The sequence below is a fragment of the Psammomys obesus genome, unplaced genomic scaffold (genome assembly GCF_907164565.1).
Source record: "Psammomys obesus unplaced genomic scaffold, mPsaObe1.curated_primary_1811, whole genome shotgun sequence".
NCBI lineage: Eukaryota > Metazoa > Chordata > Mammalia > Rodentia > Muridae > Psammomys > Psammomys obesus.
The window spans coordinates 1-2,530 of NW_026588418.1; the positions used below are offsets into that span (position 1 = coordinate 1).

At 38.8% G+C, this 2,530-nt stretch overlaps 1 pseudogene; it reads left to right on the forward strand.

The window, feature by feature from the left end:
* The first annotated feature begins 359 nt into the window (after window positions 1-359).
* On the forward strand, window positions 360-1,290 carry LOC129674374 (olfactory receptor 4C12-like; annotated as a pseudogene).
* Window positions 1,291-2,530: the final 1,240 nt, after the last annotated feature.

A 2,530-nucleotide genomic window follows, 5' to 3' on the forward strand; every position in this document is an offset into this window, starting at 1 on the left:
TTTTAATACCATATTATGTTTCTGCTTGAGTTCAAATAAAAATAAATACTCAGTATAGTGACAGGAAAACCCATGGTGAACACAGGAAAAACATGTGACTTTTGCGATATTTTTTCCAAAAAAAAAATTTACTGATCACATGTCAGAAGATTGCAACATCAATAAGATATTGAAATTTATTTTAATTGCTTTTTATAAAAGAGATGAGATAGCCTGTTTCTTCTGCATACCATGAAACATAATAGTTTTTATTATTAAAATGACCTTTTCTTATCTAAAACCAAGAAAATAAGTTTCTCATCAAATTTTCTAATAAAGTTCTTTTCTATTCTAACTTGGCACTTCTCACCAGCTTTCAAATGAAAGAAAACAGAATAAATGTGACTGAATTCATCCCCATGGGACTGACACAGAACCCTCAGCTGCAGATAAGTCTACTTTTGAAGTTGCTCATCATCTACATCCTCACTGTCACTGGAAACCTGCTCATTGTGGGGACCATAGTCTGTAGCGAGATTTTGAACTCCCCAATGTACTTCTCCTTGGTTTCTTTATCTCTTATAGATGCATGCTATTCATCTTCTATCATCCCTAAAATGCTGGCAGATTTGCTATCAGAGACAAAAACCATCTCATTCAACGGCTGCATGATACAACTTTTTGTTGAACATTTCTTAGGAGCTTCAGAGATTGTTCTCCTTGTGGTCATGGCCTATGACCACTATGTGGCCATCTGTAGACCTCTGCACTATGTGACAAGGATGAACCACCGCAATTGCTATCTCCTAGTTGGGGTATGTTGGATAATGGATTTTATTCACTCTTTTGGACAGATACTTGTTACTCTCTGGATCTCTTTCTGTGGCCCTAATGTCATGGACCATTTCTGTTGTGACATTTTCCCTTTGTTACAACTGGCCTGTGCTGACACTTTCCTTCTTGGTCTCCCGGTTGCTGCCAATGGTGGTGTAATCCCTGTGATCATGTTCACAATGCTGCTGATGTCCTATGTGATCATTTTGCTCTCTTTGAGGACACATAGCTCTGCAGGGAGAAAAAAAGGCCCTCTCTACCTGTAGCTCCCATATTACAGTTGTTGTCTTGTTCTTTGTGCCCTGTATTTATACATATATGCGACCAGTAACCACTTTTCATATGGATAAAGCCATAGCTGTGTTTTACACCCTTGTCACTCCTGTGTTAAATCCAATTATCTATACTGTAAGGAATATGGAGGTTAAAAATGCCATTAGAATGTTACTTAGAAAAGAATTCAATATTAGACAATAAATTATTGTAATATCAATAGTTTATTTTTGTATTTCCTCACAATATTACCTCTTGGTGAATAGCCAGAAACTAGAAACAGCCCATATATCAGTCAACTGATGAACAGATAAAGAAACCTTGGTACATTTACACAACGGAATATTATTCAGCTATTAAAAACAAGAAAATCATGAAATTTGCAGGCAAATGGATGAAACTAAAAAAGGTCATCCTGAATGAGGTAACCAAAGAAGCTAAGTAACAAAGAGGGCCTAAGGGAGGATTCATGAATCTCACTGACAAGGAGAAATAGAAAAGAACAGATGTGTTTAACTAGAGGAAACAGGATAAGAGGAGTGCTGAGGCAAATGAGGGTGGGGATATGATGTGGGGAGAATGACAGAGAAGGGAAGGAGGATGGAGGACATGCAGAGAGAAGAGAAGCTGTGGCCTGGGGCAGCTCTGAGACAGGTTGGAGACCTATGACAGCATAGGCTTCTGGGAGGATTTTGGGGTGACTCTAGTGGAGACCTCTACTAGAGTGGAACATGGAGACAAAGAGACCACTCTCTAATCAGGCAGGACTCCAAGTAGAGGGAGGGCAACACCAATCCACCTACAAAAACTTCATCCCAAAAATATTTACCCTGTCTACATGATGTACAGGGAAAAGATAGTGCACAGATTGAGGGAATGAGCAACCAATGTCTGGCCACACCGTGGGAGAGAGTCAACCCCAACATTATTAACTATATTCTTCTATGCTTGCATACAATAGCCTAGCATGACTGTCCTTTGAGAGACTCCACCCAGCAGTGGATCTAAACAGATGTTCAGACTCACATTCAAAAACTGGGCACAGTTCAGGGAGCCTTGTAAAAGAGTGGGAAGAAGGATAGAAGGACCTGGAAGGAACAAGGTCTCCATAAGGAGACCAACAGAGCCAACTAACCTGGACCCAGGAAGGCTTATGAAGACTGAAACACCAACCAAAGACCATATATGGATTGGATCTAAGTCCCCTACACATATATACACAATGGACAGCTTCATCTTTATGTGGGTTTTAACAGATGAAACTCAGTAAGATACACATTCATTATAATTCTTTAGGTAATGTCATCGCTTCCTTCAAACTTGTTTCAGTTCTCTCAAATAATTAGATGAGAGTAAAATATTCACATCTAATCAAATTAAGTGTAGTGATGATATCTCCATTTTGTTTCTTTACCTTGCTACACATCACTCATATTTAACATAT